The sequence below is a fragment of the Podarcis melisellensis genome (genome assembly GCF_964234715.1).
Source record: "Podarcis melisellensis genome assembly, chromosome: 8".
Classification (NCBI taxonomy): domain Eukaryota; kingdom Metazoa; phylum Chordata; class Lepidosauria; order Squamata; family Lacertidae; genus Podarcis; species Podarcis melisellensis.
The window spans coordinates 38,357,201-38,382,485 of record NC_138540.1 but is presented as its reverse complement, the minus strand read 5'-3'; the positions used below and the strand labels follow the sequence as shown (position 1 = coordinate 38,382,485).

At 42.2% G+C, this 25,285-nt stretch overlaps 1 long non-coding RNA gene across 3 annotated transcripts in view; it reads left to right on the top strand.

Moving 5' to 3' along the window:
• The window catches only part of LOC309377155, a 180,295-nt gene that overhangs the window by 140,927 nt on the left and 14,083 nt on the right, over positions 1-25,285 (top strand). Inside the window, exon 1 of one of the 3 annotated variants that reach the window (XR_014171442.1) lies at positions 4,861-4,873. The exons of the other annotated variants lie outside the window; for them this stretch is intronic. This is a non-coding gene — a long non-coding RNA (uncharacterized lncRNA). Of the gene's footprint in view, positions 1-4,860; positions 4,874-25,285 lie in introns of those variants that run through there. 3 annotated transcript variants of the gene reach the window in all.

Genomic DNA, 25,285 nt, shown 5'->3' with positions numbered 1-25,285 from the left:
AGTATTGTTAGCCCAGAAATGGAAACAAGAAGAAATTCCGACGAAAGAAGAATGGCAGACGAAATTAATGGACTATGCAGAATTGGACAAAATGACAGGAAGGATTCGAAACCTGCGGGACCAGAGATATAAAGAAGATTGGAAGAAGTATATGAATTATTTGAAGAGCAACTGTAATCAACAAATTACGCTAGTAGGACTACAAGAAGTTTTGTAAGGAGAGATATACGAAGTGTTACAAAGTAGAAAAAGATAGAGATATTGGTTATGAGTTTGAAATGTAATAGGGAAGATAAGAAATGCATACTGAGAGATTAGATTGGAATATTTTCAGACAGGATTGATGGAAGTCAAAAATTTGAATAAGATGTAAAAGTATGTTTAATTACTGTTGAAAATATGTTAAAAAAAACTTTTATCTGTCTATCTATATGTATCATCTATCTATCTATCTATCTATCTATCTATCTATCTATCTATCTATCTATCTATCTATCATCTATCTATCTATCTATCTATCATCTATCTATCTATATCTATCTCTATCTATCTATCTATCTATCTATCATCTATCTATCATCTATCTATCTATCTATCTATCATCTATCTATCTATCTAATCTATCTATCTATATCTATCTATCTAGAAAGATAATAGTGTGAATGTGGCCTTAGCATAAGGCAGTTTCATGTATTCATATATGGCATTGCACAATCCGCCCCCCCCCCCCATGAAATCAAACTTGGCTTCTTTTGGTTTGCTCACAAGAAAGTGTCCTCTATTTTCTCCCCCTCTTAGGCTGCCACATTCTTCCACCAACAATTGCCAGACGAAAGTCAAGAGTCCATCTCCGTTTTACATTCCTCCCGGCAGCTACAGAAGCAGGGCCTCCCATAGTTCATAATTCAGAACTCGAATTTCAGGAGACAACATCAGAAATGTCACTTTAAACCACACTAATTCCTTCACAGTTTAACATGAGTGGGTGACAGTGCAATCCAAGCTGGGAAGAAGCGGGGGGTGGGGGGGGAGAGGCTGTCTAATTTCAGTAAGTGTAGCAGAAGCCAAGTTGGCAGGCCTCCATTTGGATCAGACAAACGTCTGCTCTGTGGAAGCCGAAAGCACAGTGATAATTATCGTTGCTGATACTGCATCAGTTGTAGTGACAGTGTGGTTTATGAATATGAACCCTGAGTAAGGCTCTCTGCTTCACCGACAGGGTCTTGGCACTGTTGTGGGAAGCTGGTGGAAGCCCTGTGGATTTCAGTGTGGGGGCCATTGATTCATGCCAAGGACTGGTACTGTGAAGGTGGAAAGTAATTCATTAGGCATTGCACGTGTTTAATTGTTGCCTGTCTCTTTCCCCCTTGGGTTAATGGTTGTGGGACAACGGCGGGGGGGGGGGACTGTTCTACGGAGGGGTGGGGCACCTTTTCAAGCAGGGGGACCACATTCCTTGAAGTGCAACCTCCCAAGGATATCAATGATGGGTGGGGCTAGAGACAAAAGTGGGCAGAGCCATGGGTACCATGTACCATGGGTAGGCAAACTAAGGCCCGGGAGCTGGATCCAGACCAACCACTTTCTAAATCTGGCCCGTGGACGGTCATGGAATCAGCGTGTTGTTACATTAGTAGAATGTGTGCTTTTATTTAAAATGCATCTCTCGGTTATTTGTGAGGCATAGGAATTTGTTGATTCCCCCCCCCCCCAAAAAAAATATAGTCCTGGCCCCCCACAAGGTTTGAGGGACAGTGGACCGGCCCACTGCTGAGAAAGTTTGCTGACCCCTGTACGGCTATATTCCACCCACACAAAAGCTTCTACAGGGCTTTTTTCTTCCAGCTGGAACTTGCTGGGACTCAGTTCCAACACCTCTCAGGTGGGCACAATTGCCATTGTAAGAGCTGTTCATGGGAGGCGGTCATGGTGAGTTCCAGCACCTCTTTTTTCAGAAAAATAGCACTGCATGTGCATATCACAAAAAGTTTCGCACAGGCTGATTTATATGGGCAGATGGAAACTTAGAAACAATTAGCCATTGCTAGACTGTACATAGAAATAAGGAAGCACATAATCAGGCTAGGGAGGGAGTGTGGCTAAGGAGGGTGTGTGGCCTGGGGAGAGTTTTGAGGGAGAACTAGAAAGGCCTGGAGTTCCACATTTAGCTTGTAGGCTGAAGTTCCCTACCTGAGGTACAGGTTTGTAATGCAGAAGCCTAGTTCCTGTCCTCACCCCCCACCCCTAGACATGGGGATCAGTGGTCTTTACACTTTCCCCTCTTTCAAATGTCTCCTTCATTACACGTAACAAAAAAGTTGTTGTTTGGTGTCGCCTGCACATTAGCAAAGATAAACTGTTCACTGAGCATAATGATTAATGATTGAATAGTGCAGTTGTTGCAGAAATATGGTCATGCCGTGAAGAGAGATCTGAAGATTATATCTAACACCAGGGGATGGCTTATTAATCACACTTCTGGAGGAATTTGTGAGTAAATCAATCCACCTTATTAATGATATTTCAGCTTTGCTCTGCGAGATGTCTTTTATACATCCAGAAGGGCAATTATCTGTTTAGGCCAGGAAACAATATTAGTTACAGCCAGTGTGGAAATCTTTGATCTACATTACTTAAGTAAAGAGAATGAAAAGAGAAAGAATAAGGATGTATGAAATGCACTCTGAAGTCCTAGCAAAAACATGATGTCATTTAGGAAAGGTTTAATTGTAAATTGTTGTTCCCCTCTCTCTGGAAATGACACGGCACATGTTCCCAAGTATAAATTATGGTCGAGTTTGCATACTCAAACTGTGATAATATAACAGCTCGCAGGGGCGGGGGGAATACTTTTATCACCTCCAGGTTTGGAGGAATTCCTGTAGTACATGAAGTAGTTAACCATATTCTGGAATGCTTTATTAATTTAAGAGTCCTTCAAAGAGGGATCTTAAATTCTTGATAGCAAGAAGAAGAGAAAGGCAGGCAATAATTTAAAAGGAAATATTTTCCAAGTTCAAGGCATCCATTTTTCGACTTGTCTGTCATCGACAGTTCACTGAAGTTAGAAAATTGGAGACAGGGAAAAATGAGTTTACATAGATCCAAATGGAAATCTATACATAAGCCTGCAAAGGAGTTTTGTTAACAGTCTTAGCATGGATGTTTTAATTCTTTTAGCATGGACACTGGAACAGTTTAAAATTAAGACGTTGTCGATCTTAGATGCAGAGCAAGCTAGCATGATGCTCACTGGTGGCATCCAATGCCATTGCTTACCTCTGAAGCAATTGCACAGGCATGCCCATCCACTTCTGATTGTGTGAACTCACCCTCCACCTTCTAGTTTTAGCTGGTTTTGAATTCAGCCGGTGATTCAGGAGCCAGCTGGGGCTAAGTCCATATTTTATTCATGTCAGTAAAGCTTTCATCAAACAGGATATGAATCCCCCCCCTTCTTTCTGGATATCTATGTACATTTTGAGACTGCTGTTCACAGTCTGGCTCCGAGCCAGAATGATGTGCACCCGGAAATGAAAAATGGAGCGAGTCACGTCCTAGTCTTGCTCCTGGCTCTTCGAACAGGCCCAAGCGCATGACAGCCTTGCCAATTCTCATCTGAGTTCAAACAAGGAGGAAATAGCCTTTATTCAGTTATCATCCAAGCTTACCAACATTCATGATCAGAGGAATACACTTATATATATATATAGAGCCATTATTGTGTTTCTCTGAAATCTGACTAATGCCACAAGGCTGCTTAAATAAAATAATAACACATTTTGTTCCAGTCCAGCCAAACACAATGCCAGCTGAATGGAACACAGGAACACAGGAAGCTGCCTTAACTGAGTCAGACCATCAGACCATCTAGCTCAGCATAGTCCACACTGCTGTCAGGGACCTTCTGCATGTAAAGCAGATGCTCTACCACTGATCTATGGCCCTTCCCCAAGGGCAACACCACTCATTGCTATGCAGTTGGGGGCAGATTGGCCTTCCCTGCTTGAGACCGGAGATGATGATGCCTGGCTGACATAGCCAAGCAAGGACCATGGGGGATAGCATATGAAAACAAACTGCCCCATCAGCTAACTCTTGGGAAATGGAGGCTTACCACTGTCAAAAGCTGACTAGCATGGGTGGTGGTGAGTAATCCCTATGCCTCACTGCTTGGCTTTCAGGTGAGTAGACAATGGAAGATGTGGATTGTCTGTGGCTGACCCAGGTGTTTCAAATCAGGCGGTTTTGCTCAAGAAGGAGGTGGTGGGACTTCTTACTGCCTCCACCAAATTTCTTGCTTGCACTTGCACTTGTAGTTTTGCTGATTTCATCACAGATCATTATGTTAAGAAATATGGCCATTTATACCTATAGCTGTGACTAGTGTCTATTCTTATTTCTGTTAGACCTAATTTACACCTCCTAGACTACTCACAGATTACAATATAGAGCATCTCCAGACTGGGCTGCTTCTTCAGCATGCCATGGATGACATAATAGTGTATTACTGGTGGATCTATACGGAACCATCCACACATCATTCCACTTTCATTTTATTGCCAGCTGGAGGGGCACTCTTGCAGTGCAAAAGACAGAGACAACAAAACCCAGAACACTTGTGGTATGGAAAGCTACAGAATTTCAGCAGGAAACTACGGGACACACTCAGACTTGAGATGAAGCATTATGAGTACCCCAAAACCTTTGCAGGGAATAACAATACAGTTTTGAAATTGGGATAATGTATAACTGTCCCAGTACCAATGACAGCACACATTATCATGAATGCACAATAAAAGAAGTGTGCATGCACACGGAAGCTTATACCAAGAACAAACTTAGTTGGTCTCTAAGGTGTGTGTGTGTGTGTGTGTGTGTGTGTGTGTGTATGAATGACACCCAGAGGGGTCCATGAATCATTCTTTGAAAATTCACACTTCTCTGAATTTTGTAATTCGGTTCTCCAACCAAGCAATGGGTACGAATATGGACATACCAAGCTTAAGTGTGCACAAATATGCTTAAAGTAGTGAAAATAATATGCAAAATTGCATTATATTGGGGAAAATAGGAGACATTTTATGGGGGGCAGAAAAACACCGATGAATTTTCATGAGGACTTTAAAAATTCACAAACTAATGCGGAAATGGGGAGAACTAAACTTTAGGCTGGAAAAATGAGAAACAGAGAGAAGCTGAAACATACATCTTTGTCCATCTCTACCCGTAGGTCTGTTCAGCCTATTTATTTCCCAATTTAACATGTGATTTTTCAAAAATGCATATTTTAAGCATAATTGCCTACAGAAATGTGTGTATTAGGAGAAATCCTAACTAAAATGCTGATGAAATGTCACGAGAACTTTTTAAAATATAAAATAATTGCAAAGTGTTGAGAACTGAACTTTAGATTAGAAAAATGAGAAAGTGAGAGAAGCCAAAACTGACAGATTTGCCTATCTAACAAGCCCTGGTTTTGTAGAAGGATAAGAACATTTTTCATCCTTTATAAAAGGGCAGGCCCATGTTCAGTGGGGAATGTCCTTTTACTGCTTTCTCTATTAAAAAAAAACCCATTTAATTATGTTTTCTTTTTCTTTGCGGGGAGCTGGGGCATTCAGGGTTAAATTTTGGGGAAATGAGACCTTCCAAACAGAAGACAGCCATCAGCTGATGCACACACTGACACAGCCACAGACATACCACACCATCATGCTTTACCTTGTAAAGTATTGAAAACGGTACAGAAAATCATCCAGCTTAACAGTGAGAGTTTCAGACAAAAATCTAATCCACCATTCGTGCAAAACACAATGAAGTCCAAATGTTACAGGGGAGGGGGTGGTGGTAGAAAGGCATTTTTGTTTCACTAAGGTGTACATGTTAAATAATCAAAGGATTCAACATGACAATATGGTTATAGATAGTTATCTTAAGTGCCTTCTGTGGCGAGAAACTGAAATTAAGAACTTGAACAAAACATGAGACATGAAAGCCCAGGTTCTACAAACACTACGTTGCTTATTAAAACTACTTTGATCCATTGCTTCTTTGATATCCTAGGTCTTATCAAGAATTCACTTTCAGGGGTAAATATAGGTAGTTCAGAGAGATTTTATGACATACTGTACATACTCTTTTCCCCGACACTTTTTTTAATTACTTGGAGGGGATCAAGAACAGGAGGAAAGATATGCTGATAGCATTGCTATCTGACAAGGTTAATTTGAAAAATGCTGATTATTTAGAAGTAACCCATATGCCTACTGTCCCCCCCCCAAGTCAAGTTTGAAGGATTTTCAGTTGTTTTAAGCCACTTTATAAAATGTTATTGATTAAATAAAATACATGCAAAGTGAAAGACATACAATTAACAAAAGGCTTACTCTCCAAACCTTAATATATCCCCATGAAAATATGACACAGTTAAACTGGGTCAATAATCTACATTGCATGGGGACAGAGTGGATGCATACCCTTTGCTGCCAAATACATAATATACACCAAGGAAGACCATAGATCGGTGGCGGAGCATCTGCTTGCATGCAGAAGGTCCTAGGTTCAATTTCTGGTGTCTTGCGGTAGGGCCGGGAGAGGCTTGTGAGTTTGACATTCTAGAGAGACACTGCCTGAGCAAGATGGACCAATGGTCTGACTCAGCATAAGGCAGCTTCCTGTGCAATGTATCATGCAGGTGCTCCACACAAAGGCTCAGTTTGTTTTACATTTTCCCTCGAAAGAAAAGGAGCTGGTCCTGCAAATTTGATTTCTGTGTGCATTGGTGGAGCTAGCCGCTCCAGCACATGCCATGCAACTGGGGGCGGGGTGATTATGCCCAGGGGCTCACGATCTGGCATGGCTGCAATCATGCCGGGGGTGCCATCTGGCGTCATGCCGATCGCGCCTGGGGGGAGGATTTTGTCACCCCTTCCAGGATGACACCCAGGGTGGCCCACCCCCACCGCCCCCTTCCTACGCCCCTGTCTGTGTGCATGGATCTCCATGTGGAATGTTCATCTCACACATCAAATTATTAGTGGCCATGTGTCCTACTTTCCAGAGGGCAGTCCTCCATTTGAAACAGTCCTCTGTCTGAAATGTCATCGCAGAACAGTCCTCTGCTTGAAGCCATTTCTTTGAAGGGCTGTCCAATCCATGTCCTGCTTAATGATAAAGAATACGAGGAAGGAAGACCACTTGCTCAGAGTATTTTCTGCTGTAGTGAGATGTGCCACATTTCTATTTAAATTTGCAAATATACATTTGAATTGTGTGTTTTCTTTTGTCCTTTTCTGAATGGTGCATTTCTCCCTTTTTACCAATGCATACATGCAGGTAGTGGAGAGGAGAGGCATCTCCCTCTGTTTCATCACATGAAGAGGACTGCAAGTGTATGAATCAGGACGATGTCACATCAATTTTAATGTACCTAACTTCCAATGAAGTGCCTGATAACTTAGCATGAATTGCTGTGCTGAGGCAGCAGTCATTGATATCTGCCAACCATCTTCTAGTGATTCTAGATTTAGGTGTTGGTCTGATGCAGTCGAAATAAATTAATAAAAAATAAAAAATTGTCCAGTAGCACCTTAGAGACCAACTAAGTTTGTTCTGGGTATAAGCTTCCATGTGCATGGTATCTGAAGAAGTGCGCATGCACACGAAAGCTTATACCCGGAACAAATTTAGTTGGTCTCTAAGGTGCTACTTTTAATTTATTTCATCTACTAGTGAGTTGATCAAGAAGTCAACTCATCTTCCTCCAGTTGGTTTCAGTGTGGAGCTCGTACAGCAGAACTTTACAGAATATTATGCCATTGATCTATATTTGCAATGAGATTGTCATAAGAAGTGTGAATTATTCTCATGTTCAAGTAATGCTGGAAGATTAAGGATCAGAAGCCACATACAAGAAGTTGCTATGACATATCTGATGTGATAGCTTTCCCAGCTGTGCACTAGGGAATATATAACTCTGTTTAATAAATATGTAAGAGCCTTGTCATGCTGCAGTTCATGCGGCCAATCAGTGCATGGAGAGCTCCATATGGGAGAAGGCTGTCCTTCTGATATCCTGGGGCTTCTTTCCAGGGCTGGTCCATCATTCTATTGCCAAGAAAATATTGCATCATTACAAAATTGTAATGAAGGTGCTGTCATAGAGAGATGCAGCTGTACCGATCTGTTCCCTTTGTTTGGAAGTAACTGGCTCCCAGTTTAGCTGTTCTGGAGCAAGCTCTCTCCTTGAACTAAAGCAATTCAAGCTGAAGCTAGAATTGGAATAAAGCTGTATTTTGAAAACCCTTCGTGTAACAGAAAATGCCAATATGCAAACATGCTCATATCTTCAACAACATTAATTTAATAGAAAGAGCAGATCCAATTCTTCCAGGTCACTAAAAGATGAGTGCTATTTGTTGATGGTTTTACTTTTATGCATCATTCTAGGCAAAAATCTGTAATCAATAAGCCATTGTTCCAGAGCTTCAAAGCAAAGCCTGTTGTAATGATGCGGGTATTTGTTTAGCCACATGTCACCTTTATTTTTATGGCATCATGTGACAAAGGCAATATAGCAGCACAAATAAAAAACAGGGTGCCTGCACTTGTGTAGTTGAGCAGATGGCTCTACATTTTTGGATATTCAGAGTAAAATACAGATATATCCCTCACTGTAAAATACCCACCTGAAAAAAAATCTTGATTCTGGGAAATATACCCTCTGGGGAGCAGCCCCCCCCCCATTGCTCATTACATGATTTCATTCATGGCACATATAGGGCATTATATGTAGCTGACTACAGAGCTCATTGAGAGACACAGTGACAGTAGTCATTTTTGAAGTTTTATAATTCTTTAATTCCAAGGTCCCATCTGCACTGTACTTTTAAGGCAGTATAGTACCACTTTATAATAATAATAATAATAATAATAATAATAATAATAATAATAATAATAATAATAATATATTATTTGTACCCCGGCCATCTGGCTGGGCTTCCCCACCCACTCTGGGCAGCTTCCATAGAAACCAAAAATACACTAAAATATCACACATTAAAAACTTCCCAAAACAGGGCTGCCTTAAGATGTCAGGTAGTTGTTTATCGCTTTGACATCTGATGGGAGGGTGTTCCACAGGGCAGGCGCCACTACTGAGAAGGCCCTCTGCCTGGTTCCCTGTAGCTTTGCTTCTCGCAATGAGGGAACCGCCAGAAGGCCCTCGGCGCTGGACCTCAGCGTCCGGGCAGAATGATGGGGGTGGAGACACTCCTTCAGGTATACTGGACCGAGGCCGTTTAGGGCTTTAAAGGTCAGCACCAACACTTTGAATTGTGCTCGGAAACGTACTGGGAGCCAATGCAGATCTCTCAGAACTGGTGTTATGTGGTCTCGGCGGCCGCCTCCAGTCATCAGTCTAGCTGCCGCATTCTGGATTAATCGCAGTTTCCAGGTCACCTTCAAAGGTAGCCCCATGAAGAGCACATTGCAATAGTCCAAGCGGGAGATAACTAGAGCATGTGACTCTCTGGCAAGAGAGTCCGTAGGCAGGTAGGGTCTCAGCCTGCATACTTTAAATAGCCATGGCTTACCCTGAAGCATCCTAGGAACTGTAGTTCTTTAAGGGTGCTGAGAGTTATTCCCCTTCCAGAGCTACAGTTCTCTTTTTCCAAGTGAAATCTGTGCAGGGAATAGGTGCCTCCTAACAACTCTCATTGCCCTCATCAAGCTGTTCTTCCCTGGATGCTTTGGGGAAAGCCATGGGTGTTTAAAGTGGTATGATACTGCTTTAAATGCATAGTGTGAATGGTGACCCAAAATTCACACTGTCTTCACTTGCACATTGCATGTTGGTGTAAGCCACATTATGCACCACTGCAGCTACGTTTAGCATTAGGATGAAGGTGTAAAACAGAGGGCTGAGCAGTGGGCAATTCTCGTGAGTTTATTTCAAGGCCAAAAGTAGTCTCCTTCATTTGGAAATTTCTTTGTAAGGCATTTGTTTATTTAGAAAGCATTGCCTTCAACTGGCTTGCCCTCTGCGACAGCTTCACATTCTCAAATGTGTGCATATGCAGGCATCCCTTTCCCACATACTGAAAGAATGTGTTTGTGTCAGAGGAGGATGGGTGCTATGCAGGCTAACTCCACTCTTGTCATGTCTGATGGCCACATGCTCACACGTTCAACCTATGTGCAACGTGGTCCTCAGCACATACTGTTTTATGCAGATCAGCCCTTTCAAACCTCAGCCGATTGCACAGATGTCATGTACACTGGGGTATGCATGGCCACCTCGGGAGGCAGGACTGGGTCTGATGGCCCCACAACACCTCTCACTTATTCTTTCAATATGTGGGAAGGTCATCTGAACCCCCTAAAATATGAGCTGGCATCACTGAAACCAGATCTGATTGGCTACAGAGCCTCTTTCTACCATCCCATTCACTATGGGATCCCTGACTGGTTGGTTCATTTCAAGAAGAGTTCTTGTTTTATGTTTTCCTAAGCATGAAATAAATGGTACTAAATCAGCAGCATATAAAGGCAACTTTGATAGGTACATCCTTTGAAAAGGTGAGTATCTGCACAGTTAAAGGAAGGTTTGGGAGATATTCCTCCTACCTCCCCTCCAGCAAACCTCCACATTATATTTGAGCCCCAAATCAAAATGGGTGATCCTTTGGTTTAGCCATTGCACTGCTGATTCCATAATTTAGCTTCCCAATGGGGAAAAATGCTCTCTTGTTAATATTTCTGAACGTATTCTTACACTACAAAGGGCTTTCGGTGATGCAGGAATGATTTAGGCATTCCGTCTGAATATCTCCGATTGGTGTTAAGAATTTAAAACTTCAGGGGCAAGTTTTGTAAAAGGATTTTACCTCCTCGACAAGAGATTTCCCTGTGTTTCTTATCTGCCAGACCAGACCTAAATCGGGCTGTCATGTAATCAATGGGCTATGATAGGCTGATTATCATGTAGGATAAGTGATATCTATTAGAAAAAATTGATCCTGACACAACTCGGGGGGAAGCAGGAGCTAAAAGCGAGAGACCACGAGCCCTGAACTGGCCTTTGTGCATATTTAATGGATGTCATTTTCCTGAAGGTGCCTCAAAACAGCAGCACTCTCTGGGTAAATCTATATTGATTGAATAATCCTTGTCATCTGTTAGGCCTAACAAAGCTGTCACAGCACAGCCACAAGCAAACAGATTTTTTTATTTGATAACTTTCTTTCCATTCCAGTCCTGGAAACACACAAGATTTAGGACTTTCCAGGGAGCTCCTTCATATTTAGCCAGAGCCAGTGCCACTAGTTCCCTTGGTGAAAGGGCCCTTGTTTTCTCGGTGACTGATTGACTAGTGCCACACATTTAATTAAACCGGCATCCTCCAAATTACAGTTGATGAAGGAATCAGAAGCGAACTGTCCCTGCTCCCCATTTTTTTTAAAAAAAGAAACTGATGGTTCTTGCATTGTGTGTGTTGTGTTAAGAGCAGAGCCTTGAATGATTATGGCTAGGAGCTTGATAAAAATTGTAGGGGTGGGCGAGCTTCAGGCTGTCCCCAGTGACGGCATCTCCCTTTATGAATACAGAAAAATTCATCAAACAGAAATCATTAAATGGAGCAGATGGGGCTTCCTGTGCGTAGCTGATGCATAAAAAGGGAAGGAGGGTGAGGAGCACAGGGGCGAAGCAGACCCATCAGATCAAAATGACATCCCTGAAAAAAGGGGCTGGACTGAGGTTTGTTTACTACTGTTGTCCTTGCCGGATAATTTGGTGGGTTTCTTTCTGTTCTTTTTTCCTTTCTGTGTGCACTGATCAGAAATGGCTTTTCACATTCACTGTCAAACAGGCATCTAGGAAGGTCCCCTGAGTACCACATGTTTACTGCTCTGTCTGCCTCATGAAACCTATGAAAAATAATGACTGTGGCGGTGGAGGAGGACGGTGGGAACTAATCTCTTTGAGGAAACACCCCAACTTCATTGCTGTTTCCAATATGCAAGAGCTAAATCTTTACATGATGGAACGAACAATGTGATGCCTTCCTGGTGCTGCTGAGCAGCAGTTCCTCTTCATCGAAGCCATCATGGGTCAAGGGGGTGGAGTGGCTCCCCTATGAGGGAAGGTCACAGAATTTGGGACTTTTTAGATTAGAGAAAAGGCAAGTAACATGGCAGAAGGGTGTAAAATGCTGCCTGGCATGAAAAAGGTAGTGATAACTTTTTCTTCCTCTCACTCAGCAGTAGAATCCATGGACATCCAATGAAGGTGAATTTTGGAAGATTCAGGGTGGATAAAAGAAACTTAGTTTTTCATGCAGCACGTAGTTAAGCTATTTCCATAGGAGGGAGCAATGGCCACCAACCTGGATGGCTTTAAAAGAGGACCGGACAAATTTGCAGAGGAGAAGGCTATCAATGGCTACTAGCCATGATGCATTGCCTCCATGGTTAGAAGCAATGATGCTTCTAAATGCCAGCTGCAGGGAACCACAGGAGGAGAGAGTGCTCTTGTGCCTGGGTGCTGCTTTAGACTGAGCACTATGAGAAGAGGATGCTGGACTACATGGGCCAATGGTCTGACCCTGAAGTCTCTTCTTATGTTCTTAGGAGTGTCTGTGGAGCCTCAGGGACGAGATGGGCCTCTGCAGGTCCAGTCTGAAACATTTTGGCACCAGAGGCGAACCACAAAATGCCCCCACCCACCACCAGAGAAGAAGTAACAGGAACAAGGAAGAGTAAACACCCTACATAGAGATCTGCTGTCCCTGTGGATTCTGTTGCCAGAGGCAGTTGCCTTGCCTTGCCTCATGGGTGGGCCAGCCCTGGGTAAAGGCGTATCATAGGCACCCCCTGCTGCTACTGCCCAGAGCAGCAAAGAATAGGCTCAGGGAATGCACACATGGGCAGGCAGGTGGGCTCCAAGCCAGAGTTGGGAGGCACTATTTTTGTGCCCCACTGGGCCTGTGCCCTTGGCGGAGGCCAACATAACCAACCCCTAGTTCCTGGATGACTGAAGATAGACTTTTGTATACAAAATATTAGATACAAGGGCCTCATGGTGATGCATTGCATACTACTATTTGAATTTCTGAGTTCATCATTATCCTCTCTTCTGCTTAGTTTTAAGCTGTTAAATCAAGTTAGCATTTTTCTATATAAAATGTTGCACAGGGTGTGATACACACACATAAACAAATTATTGTATAAATAGATTATATTAAATTATTTATTGATATTTTGATTAATTCTAATTGATCACTTCCAATTTTGAATGGTTTCTAATTGTTGCTATATAGAGAGAATACTTACACTTGCAGTTCATACGATAAGCTGTGAGCTACTTTGGGCACAATTTTGAGGAAAAGTGACAAAGGATGTGCAATGCAAATGGGGGAGGACAGGGGAATAATCAATTATGTATCATTTGTGGCCTGAAAGCAACAACAGTGAAAACTGATTATATTTGCTGGGCTGATTTCTGTTCTGGACATGAGATGAATAAGCCATTCTGCTCCTGTTTCTGTTTTTGTCAGAATTTTGTAACATCTCTAGTGGTATTCAGGGTCTTCTCAGATTTTACCATGTACAGTGGTACCTTGGGTTACAGATGCTTCAGGTTACAGACTCTGCTAACCCAGAAATAGTACCTCTGGTTAAGAACTTTGCTTCAGGATGAGAACATAAATCATGTGGCAGCAGCGGGAGGCCCCATTAGCTAAAGTGGTACCTCAGGTTAAGAACAGTTTCAGGTTAAGAATGGACCTCCAGAACGAGTTAAGTTCTTAACCTGAGGTACCACTGTACCAGAGAATAATTTGGTGTGTTTTTTTAATGCTCACCTTTTCTTTGAGGTGCCCTGTTGCAAGTATCTTAAATTCATTTCTGAGAACTTCACGGGCATCCCTGTTTCTTGGTTCTACTAAGTTTTTTTTAACACACACACACACACACACACACACACACACACACACTGTGAAACCCCTTACATTAAACTCAGTGTGGATCTCATTTGAACCACCTTTAGATCAAAGTGCAAGCTTTTCCAGGTTATATTTGGAGAGAGAGAGTGGAAAAAAAAACCCCTCTGTACTTTTTGGTTTCAAACGAAAAAGATCTGCTGACTTAGACATCAATAGTGTGCTTAAGACTCAGTGAATTCCACTATTAACTTTTTTATCTTTCTTTTTTGTTCCCTTCTTCCTTTAAAACTAGGCTCGTTGTTGAACACACATCAGAAGCAGCCAGGTCCTAAAGTGAACTGAAACATAGAGGCAGCTTGCTTGGTTGACAAAAAGCAATCATACCTAAGCCCCCCCCCCCTCCTGCCCTAGTTTCTAAGTCTCAGTGTTTTGTCCCCAGCCCTTAAGGTCTTTCAGTGTATGTGAACATCGTTTGGATCTCCTAAAGGAGGGCAGCAATGGGACCAGCTGAACCTCCTTCAGCAGGGCATTGCAGTGCTTTGGTGCCACCAGTGAAAAGATCCTGCCCCTCAGTGTAAGGAACCAAGAGTCAGATCCCTCTTGTTTGGGTGGCAAGAGTCAAGGACTCTAAATCAGAAGGGAAAGGGCAGGCAAGGACAGCCTCAGAGGTGCTTCCACAAGACAAGGCAATGGCCACTGCCTCTCTGGCCCAAAAGACTCAATGAGACCAGAGACTCCCCTGCTCCAGGTTTTAGGTTCTTGTAATAATTTTTAAAAAAATATTTCAAAATACCTAAAGCACCACCTAACCCCTTATATCCTGGCCCAATCACCGTCTTCACTTAACACACATTTAATTTGTGGAATTTGGTGCCGTAAGATGTGGTGATGATGTCCATAAATGTCCTTAAACGGGGATTAGGAATATAACTGGAGAGCAACTCTCTCAATGGTTGTTAGTTATGGAGGCTGTGTGGGTTCTCCAGGTCCAGAGGCAATGTGCCACTGTAGTCCAATTGCTAGGAAGCAACAGCAGGAGAGGGCCGCTACTGGCATGCCCTGCTTGTGGGCTTCATGAAGTGATGTGATTGGCTGGTGTGAGAAGAGGATGCTAGGCTCAGTGGTGCAGTTTGCTGAATATAGTCTCTGGTCATAATGGTCTTACGTGAGGTCCCTCACTTAAATGGTAGTGTTATGACTTTGCTTGCTTTAAAAGGTGGCAAGCTGCCAAGCATTTGCCTGCATTTGGGGTGGGGGATTCTGATCACCGTGCTCATGTGCATTCCTCTGAGTGAAGCTCTGAGCTTCTGTCCTGATGGCATATAAGCCCATCTAGTCCTGAAGCTGATTCTCACAGTGGCCAAGCAGATGCCCCAATAGGAATGTTCATAACCAAGAACCAAGCACAAGAGCCCTCTTCCTTCCTGTGGTTTCCAGCAACCAGTATTCAGAACCATTACTGCTTCTGACCCTGGAGGCATAGCCATCATGACTAGCAGATATGGCATGGCTGTATGTCCCAGAAGGACCATTGGTTTCATCCAGTTGAGCTCTCCCTATGTGCTTATAACTAGAGTGTAGAAAAATATGACGGGGAAAATCTGGATCAGGAAAGGGATTAAAATGATGATGAGCAGTGTCATCTCTGAGTACTACCACCTTTAATTAGCCCAAGAAACAATATCTTGAACAAGATTTTAAAAAAAGTTCTAACACAATTATTCTAGCATCAATGTTTTCCTAGCACAAGATGGTTTAAATTCCAAAGGAACTAAAAAGGAAAGGGGAGAGAGGAGGGGTGGAAACCCTCACAAAAATAAAATTCTTCCTTTCCTTAACTAATACAGCCCTAGCTCTTTTGTGAGCTTTCAAAGTATGTGCTTTTTTTTTTTTTTTTGTAAATATGCCAAAGTCAGGGCCTGTACAACATGTGATCTATAATAAACTTCAAAAGAACACCTTTGACATTTTAGATAAGTTGCAAATGATGGTGCAGGGAGATCTTTTGCCACTACAAAGAAAGAACAAAAGAACCAACTTGAAAGAGAAATCAATAAACATATGGCAATTAATAAAACATTTTCTATGAATACCCTACAAAGAGTTTTACAACAGCATTAAAAAAAAACCAACAGTTGTTTCAATGTGGATTTAAAAAGTATCAGCTGTTATATTAAGATATCCTTTTTAGCAACAAAATGTACGTAAAATAACAGATTTTGTTATAAATCCATCAGCTGCAGAGGTAAGGATCAAGAGGCTTTTTTTTTAAGGTGACCCAATAAAATCCAATAATGAAAACATTTATTTTTCAGTGAACGAAAACAATGTTTCAACATGGGAACATTTGTTTGTTGGCATGCTGTTCATCTTTAAAAGAAAAGGGGGGAAACACCTGTTTTACATCATCGGGGGGGGGGGGAGAACACCCTTATGTCTCCTTAATATTTTAAACCATTTCTATTGATTTCCTTTGTAAGTAACATTACACCAACCATTAGTACAGACATTACAATGTATTTGCAGTAACCTACTAGCAATAATTTATTATCATGATGAAGAGATGACCATTCAAGACAACAGAGCTATGAAGAACCTTCAGTATAAGTGAGATCCCTTCATGCCAATGCAAACTGGGGTCATCTGGGACTCCTCAAGATATGACAAGTATTTGTTATACACTTGCCTAGGTTTTTGCCAGGGAGACACATAGGCTGTTGTTAGAGGAACCATACCAAAGACTAGGAACCATACCAAAGACATAGGCCAAGAGGTCAAGCTGAGAGGCTCAAGCCAGGAATCAGAGCTCAGAGGTCTATAGGGCCGGTCCTGAATGTTAATATGACAGAAATTCTGTGAGTGGCTGGTTCGTATGTCTGGAAGTTAGGTCGATTACCAGTTCAGGAAGTTATACTAGGAGTAGGTTCATAACCTGTGAATATGCCTTGATTTGAAACTCTCACTGGAGTCCCAAGTGGCCTCTGTGTCTATTGTTGTTGTTTAGTCGTTTAGTTGTGTCTGACTCTTCGTGACCCCATGGACCAGAGCATGCCAAGAACGCCTATCTTCCACAGCCTCCCACAGTTTGGTCAAACTCATGTTAGTAGCTTCGAGAACACTGTCTCATTCTCTGCCGTTCCCTTCTCCTTGTGCCTTCAATCTTTCCCAACATCAGGGTCTTTTTCCAATGAGTCTTCTCTTTTCATAAGGTGGCCAAAGTATTGGAGCCTCAGCTTCAGGATCTGTCCTTCCAGTGAGCACTCATGGCTGATTTCCTTAAGAATGGATAGGTTTGATCTTCTTGCAGTCCATGGGACTACACCATAATTCAAAAGCATCAATTCTTCGGTGACCAGCTCTCACTTCCATACATCACTAATGGGAAAACCATAGCTTTAACTATACATACCTTTGTTGGCAAGATGATGTCTTTGCTTTTAAAAATCTTTTAAAAGATCTTTTTAAAGTATCTATGAATGTTCATTCCCAATTTACCTGGTTTGTCAACTGCAGCTGTTCCTGGACCAGGATAGCACGGGCCTCAGCTGTCTGTTCTTAATGACCTGCTATTTGGATGACCATAAAGCACTGTACATGGGGCTGCCCTTGAAGGTGGTCTGGAGGCAACTTGATGGATCCATGGTGTCACTAGTCCTGAAAGCACAGCACTGCCTGCCAGCTCTTGGGTCCAATCAAAGTTGCTCCTACTAGCTTGCAAAGTCCCATCTGGCCAAAGCACCTAAAATATATTTTCTCCCAATATTAGGCATCTCTCAGGCCTTACGATCAGGTGCTGTTGCTGGTGGGTGCTGACCAGCTGACATTGATCCATGGCAGGCTCTCATGTTTATGTTTTCAGAAGTAAGTGTCACTAAATGCCTGGGACTTATTCCCAGGTAAAAGTGTGTAGGATTTATCCTAATGCTCCTTTTGATTTGGTTTGGCTATGAGATATTTTGGATCATAACTTCCAATATCCCTGACCATTGGCTAGAAGAATGGTAGACCCAAGCATGCAGAGGGGAACAGTTTGCCTGCTCATAATCCTATATGTTTATACCAGTGGTCAGCAAACCTTTTCAGCAGGGGGCCGGTCTACTGTCCCTCAGACCTTGTTCGGGGGCCAGAGTATATTTTGAAAAAAAATAATGAATGAATTCCTATGCCCCACAGATAACCCAGAGATGCTCTTTTAATAAAAGCACACATTCTACTCATGTAAAAACACCAGGCAGGCCCCACAAATAATCCAGAGATGCCTTATAACAGTTTTAGAAGGTGATTGGGCCGGATGTGGCCCCCAGGCCTTAGTTTGCCTACCCATGGTTTAGACCAGGCTTCCTCAACCTTGGCCCTCCAGATGTTTTGAGAATATAATTCCCATCATCCCTGACCACTGGTTCTGCTAGCTAGGGATCATGGGAATTGTAGCCCAGAAACATCTGGAGGGCCGAGGTTGAGGAAGCCAAGGTATAGACCATGCGTGGCTTGGGGGAAGCATTCTCCAGCTTAGCGTCCCTGTATGAGAACTTGAGGGAAGCTAGGAAATTGAAAGCAGAAGGTGCTACTGCTCTCATGACCAGGAAAGTACAGAAGGCCATGATTCTAGTGTATGCAATGATATTTATTCATTTATAATTACATTTCTCTTGACATTATGTTATGCAAGTCATTAGACTTGAGTCAAGCTCACTTTATAGGCATGAGTAACTTTGCCCCAGCTCAAAATGGCAGGTGCTGATGAGACAAAGATTTTTAAAAAGCAGTTGAAGTGCTACCCTGAAACTTCCTAAATCTATGTGGCCAACAAGAAGCACCTGGATTTCAAAACTTGGAAGAGAACTGGGGTGGGAGGAGAAGCTACCAATAATTTAAAGTTTTTATTCCTTCTGGTTGTTAAGAGCAAATTAAATTTTTCGTTATGAAATTCAGTTTAAGCAAATGATTAAGAGCAAAGCAGGCCTTCTCGTCTGCTGTTTAAGGCAAGCGAGCTTGCATTAACTCGATTTTTGAATTAAACATCAAGGAAAAGGCATGTCATTAGTGGGGGTTTTTTTCCTCCCCTGAATGGTATTTTTAAAATATAATTTTGCAGACTTTCAAGTAAGTCCAGGTCTTAATATGAATTTCCAGTCGTTCCACATGATGATTTCTCCAATGACTCCAGGATAACCTGCTCTGTAAAAATGTTATAAATAATCACCTCAGATTCACATGTCTTTGCTAATTGACAGCATCACCTCACGACTCAGGTGTTTTGAAAGGAATTGGTAGGGATCCATAATCAAGGCTGCTACAGAAAGTGGCTAGCAGAGGAAATAATTAATTGCTTACAAAAAGTTTAGGCTAAATTCTAAAACAGGGGCAGGGAACCATTTTGGCTTCATGGACCAGATCTTTATCAAGAATGAACTCACAGGCAACATTATACAGGTGGGTGAGGCTGCCGACTTGTTAATTACCTGTCATCATAATGACTTCAGGTGCAAGGTGCTTTGACGTCCTGAAGTTGGGACTTCAAAGCACTTTGCAATGTGCTGCTAAAGCAGGGGGTTTCTTTCCCAATGATATTCTTATAAATTTGGGAGTGCAAGATAGCCCAAATTTCAGATCAAACTAGTTCCAGAATTTAATAAAGGTTTGGAGTGGCAAAAACCAGTCTCCGATGTGAAGTGATAGCTAGACTCAACATACAACATGCAATCTGCAACATGCAATATGAGGTTGTAATTAAGCTAAGTGTCAAAAGCCAATTAAGTCAGGACTAGCCTCTTGTGTGGTGCTTTACTAAGATTGTGTTAAAAATTATGTGTCAGACTATCTAAGACAGACATCCCCAAACTTGGCCCTCCAGATGTTTTGGGACTACAATTCCCATCATCCCTGACCACTGGTCCTTTTAGCTAGGGATGATGGGAGTTGTAGTCTCAAAACATCTGGAGGGCCGAGTTTGGGGCTGCCTGATCTAGGAGTTAGAAACTAAGGAAGTGTGGTGTGCATTCTAGGCACACTTCCTGGGTTGTATAGTGGATATTGTAATCCCAGCCAAATCAACATGTGCAAACCACTTTGCGAGGTGACCGCCTGGGAGAATTAACCATTAGGAGTTCAAAGGGTTAAAGGAAATAGGTGTTAGAATACAAATGAATGGAGTCATCCCTCCCTCTGTATATAAAGAGGGCTTAGTTTAGGGAAGTGGGGTGGCAATGATGTAACCATGAAGCAGGGAGGAACAGTTAAGCTGAGAAGTGTTCTGCAGAGCAAGAGAGGCTGCAAAGAAAGGATGCTGCCGTGGCTACTTTGCAGTAAGCTGGTGCGTTTTGGGGTGATAAGGAAAAATCAAAACTTGGGGTGTCCCAACTTCATCAGGATTTAGTCCCATGCATTTTGAATCAGTCAGGTTCAAGCAGAGACTGCAGCCAAGTTAAAAGAAGCAAAACAAAGGATAGTGAACCCGATCTTTATTGTTGCAACAAGGCTTCAGTTCCTGAGCAAACAAAGAAGCCCTGACCAAAAGCACACATCTACTTTTAAAAGTTTACAAAGTTACCCATAATACATTTCAGAAAGCATCATCAAAACGTCAGAAATATGTCAGAAAAGAGGTGTGGTGAGAAGCAGAAATCTGAGACCAAGACATGTCCCCTGTCTCTCAAGGCAGTGATTATACACCTGTCTTTCACCTTTCAAAGTATATACATTTCCTTTTGTCATTTAGAATCGGTTGGCGCCATCTATTCTTGCTACACCTGGAATGGGCTTCTGTATCATGTATTGTGATTTGCTAAGTTTCTGTCTTGCCATTTGTCAAGTCTGGTGTAGCCCAATCTGACAGCCAGGAGAGAGATCCTGAGTGCATGTTGTCACATTTTGGGGATGATGTCACGACACAGGTCTCCACCCCTTCATCGCTGTATGGCATTTTTATTACCTTTGCAGTTTAATAAAATCCTTTATTTGGCTGTGGTTTTTTTTGGTGGATTTCTACGTTTTTCCATTCATTGTATAGGGCAAACCAGCTTAATGGAAAACTTGAACTGGCATGTGTCCCTTGTTGACCCCACTGCAGTTTTATTGACTAAGGTGTTAATAAACATTTTTGCAGGCTTTGCAAAGCTATCTAGCTATCTGCAGCCATGCTTGCTCCTTCTGTTTTGCCCCTGTAGGGGCTGCTGGCTTGCAAAGGAGGTTTAAAGTTCAAAGGTCCCTTATGCGGATTGTGATTGGCTGGCCATCACAAAGAATGGCTCTTGATTGGTCTGTTCTTTGGTATTGAAGAAAATTAAGGTTTTCTTGCCTTATTTTGGCAAGATGAACATGGACATTGATACTCTTGTTTAATACCATGTGGCGGAGCACACCTTTGGCTTTGTGTCACGCTGCTAGTCAAGTCTCTGCAATGCGGAGCCCAGGTTTTTATACTGATGCTCTGTCTGATGCATTCATTAGTCCCCCCCCCCTGCCCCATAACAGGGGTGCTGCTGCTGTGAGTCCCTCCATTGAAACTTTCAGGTTGTATATGTGTAAATAAAGCATATATAGATAAGATAACCATATATCATAAAGACACAATAGTCTCTGTTGTGCCTCATTCCTTGAAGGAAACAGAAACCCAGGGCAGGGCTAAGGACAAAAGTAAAAATAAAGACAAATGACCCCTGGACAGTTAAGCCCCTTCAAAGGTGACTATGGGGTTGTGGTGCTCATTTCGCTTTCAGGCCGAGGGAAGCAGTGTTTTGTTCACAGACAGCTTTCTGGGTCATGTGACCAGATGACTAAACTGCTTCTGGTGCAACAGAACACTGTGATGGAAACCAGAGCACACAGAAACGCCATTTACCTTCCCACCAGAATGGTACCTATTTATCTACTTGCTCTGGCATGCTTTTGAACTGCTAGGTTGGCAGGAGCTGGGACAGAGCAATGGGAGCTCACTCCATCATGGGGATTCAAACCACCAACCTTCAGATCGGCAAGCCCAACAGGCTCAGTGGTTTAGACCATAGCACCATCCGCATCCCTTAAAGGCAAAAGTGGACATGGAACAGCAGGGGAACTCTTGCCATTGTATAGTAGGCTAAATTCCAAAATTCATTCTGACAAAAGTCAGATATTTAACACCCACACACCATTACAGTCTAGCAAGCCAGAGGCATTATCATACTTCAAGGACCCATTTCAACTAGACTGTTTTGACAGTCCCTTCTGCTGCTTTATTCTTCTGGTGTTTTACATTCTAACTGCTCCTCTTATTTTCTAATAAATAAAAGTATTCCTCTGCCCTGTCAAATTTGTAATCACTGAATTTTATTTGCCTTTCACTTTTCAAGAAGGGCCTTTGAATGAAACAAACAATTGCTTGTTTTTCCTTTAGGCACAGAACTTCAATTTTAGCCCATCTCCAAAGAGACCAAAAAACTTTGGGGCCATAGCCATCTGAGCTCTACTCAGAGCAGACCCATCAGAATCAGTAGACATTAGTGAGCAATGCCCATTGATTTCCAAGGGCCTATACTGAGTGTGACTTGAGTTGGATACAAACATTTGCTGGGCATAAGATATTAACGTTGGCGTACATTTTATATATATTTACATCCCTTTGACAATGGCTCTGAGGAAGCATTTTTAAAATTGCTCGTAACGTAACCTTTATATATTTTATAAGCATGTTCCTTCTGAAGTTACTTATTAATACTGTAGCATTTTCCATTCCCTCTATAGTGTTGAAACCTAGGTTACATTTTTCTTCATCTTTCTTAGTTTAAGTGTAATTCGGACCAGGCGAAACCTTTCCCGCAACACACACACTCACACTATATATATATATATATATATATATATATATATATATATATATATAATCAAAAGGTATATTTCAGTACAGGAGAACCTGTTTGGAAGAATTCTTCTCATTTCTTCTCACCCTGTTTTATCTTTGCTTGAGATGTGAATAATTCATAGCCCTCTGTCTGCTTTGCAGTCAAACGCATTCTGTCCACCCAAGACTGTTCGACTTTTGTGATTTATTATTTAATAATTTGCAGGGTTGCGCCGTTGTAAGGTGAGCAGTGTGGCTGCTTGTAGAACTGTTACAATCTGGTCTAGTTAGCTGTCCTTTCTTTTCCTCTCTCCGAACAGCATCAGCTATTGATTCTTTTTTTTACAAACCTCTGCCATGTAATCCCACAGCTGCTGATCTCAAAGCTGTTACTATAATATAAAAAATTTGGCCCTTCTTCTTGAAAACAAGAAGTCGTGTGTTTTTGATTCACTTTTTCTTTTCTTTCTTGAAAGGGGAAAAAATATATCAGTTGTTTCTCTTTTTCTCTTTCTTTCTGTCTCCTCGTTTCTCTTATTTTTTTTCCCAGTGACAATAACAGGGAGGTGACACTCGTTTCTTAGAATATATATATATATATGGAATGAAATGTCTTTTGGGAAATACATGCTGATACTTTCATTATCCTCCTAAGCAAAGGAAGCAAGCAAGCAAGCAAGCAGACACACAATTTTCCCCAAAAGTAAAAATAAAAATGAATAGATGCATGAAACTTTCCAGACCTTTGAAAATTCTTCTTCTCTCTCTCACCAGGGAAGTTGAACTATTTTCATAGATTGGTTTAACAAAGCAATCAGACTGGTAATATTTTACTGATAACATTGCATTTGGTGTTAGATGCTGCTGTATTTTGCAAGGGAAACACAGCAAGATCAAAGGGAAGGGTGATAGCTCAGTTGCAGAGCTCATGCTTAGCATGTAAAGGGTCTTAGGTTCAATCCCTGACATCTCCTCATAAATGAGTCTATTTCTGATCCATCTCACTTTTGCATGCGTTCACCCATAAGTAGGAATGGGAAGAAATTTGACTTAGTCTGCATGTATAGGCAAACTAGGATGCTGGCAGAATGCTTACTATACTCTCATTGAGCCTTCCCTCCCCAAGATACTAAGCACTTTTGACAAAGCACAAATCTTAGGTACAGTCCAGTAGCTTGATGGCTCTCTAAGTGGAGACGGAGTAAAGAAAACCTCATAGGGTTTGAAAGAAAGAGCTCACTGCGGTTCCAATATGGGAAAGGGACTTTGCTAGCAATCTGCATCTCTGAAGGAATATATCACCCCACCTATCCAGAAGCAGCGCAGCATATAGGGACTAAATAGAAAAAGCGTGACTCAGATTGTTCCACTCCACATAGAGGTCTCTAGGGCTGGTCCTATCATTAGGCAGAGTGAGGAAGCAGATTCTGGTGTGTGTGTGCCTGAAGCAACAGGCGCTGTCCTGGCCCTTTCTTCTGCAGCCCCTTGCCATTCCCCTCAGTTAGAGGGCAGAGTTGTGTGGCACACAGGTTACTACACCAGTTCCTAACATCAGAACTTGTGGGCATCCAATGAAGCTGAATGTTGGAAGGTTTAGGTCAGATAGAAAAACACACTTCTTCATGCATTACATAGTTAAACTCACTCCTAATGCTTCTGAACACCAATTGTTGGAACCCACAGGAGGGGGAGAGTGCTCTTGTATTCAGGTCCTGCTGGAGGGCTTTGCACAGAAATCTGGTTGGCCAATGTGAGAGCAGGATTCTGAAGTAAATTGTCTGATCCAGCAGGCTTTTTTATGTTTTGTCTTTTTAAACTATCTTGTTCCCCTCAGGTGTTGTGGAGGATGCTGTTCTGTCACCATTATTGAAGTAAGATTCACCTTCCAATCCAGTTGGGAATGGAGTGGGCAGGGCCCAGCCCTGGTGATGTCCATGGAATCAAGTCATCACCAAGAATACTGGAGTCGCAAAGGCCCTTTCTAGATTTGTGACTATCTGGCTAACTTTCCAGTCTCCTTGTTCACTAAAGCAAAGCATCAGGTTGAGCCATCCATTCAGTCTGCTGTGCAACGTTTTTCAAAGGCAAACGAACCGTTGGCGAGGAGACGGAAGCGCTTAAGTGCCGCCATCTGCTTTTTATGTGGCAGAGAGGATGCCCCGCTGAGTTGTCAAGTATCTACTCTGCTATGGTTGCCTGGGAAAAGGCTTCGAGAATTGGATAAGAGCGGCACCAGCTTGGCATGGTAATCTCTCGGAGACGGATGAATAATTAATAGCCAAAGTAAATAACCGATCATTAAATAAGTAAATGTTTCTTCTGAAAGAGATAATGCAAAATGTTCCTTGGTTAGATTGAGCCTGCCAGCGAAGGATTCCAAACATTATCTACAGCACAGATAGGGGGAAAGGGGGACAAAACCCCGAAAACAAACCAAATAATCCACCTCTTCTCAGATGTCTCTTTCATACAGAATGGTAAATTATGTTATTACTTTTGTACACTATTCCCAATGCTTATTG